Here is a 233-nt window from a genome sequence, read left to right as displayed (position 1 = left end):
TCTCACATGGAGAATCCCATGGACAGAGGAGCCTGGCGGGCTACAGTCATGGGGTTGCAAAGAATCGGACATGACTGAGTGACTAAGCACCCACACACACAAAATATAACACAAATGAACCTATCTATGAAACAGAAAGAGATTCATGGACACAGAGAACAGACTGGTGGTTGCCAATGGGGAGGGAGGTGGGGGAAGGATGGAGTAGGAGGCTGGGGTTAGCAGATGGAAGC

The sequence above is a fragment of the Bison bison genome, unplaced genomic scaffold (assembly GCF_000754665.1).
Source record: "Bison bison bison isolate TAMUID 2011002044 unplaced genomic scaffold, Bison_UMD1.0 scf7180017861850, whole genome shotgun sequence".
Lineage (NCBI taxonomy): Eukaryota > Metazoa > Chordata > Mammalia > Artiodactyla > Bovidae > Bison > Bison bison.
Note: the sequence above shows the minus strand (reverse complement) of the source record.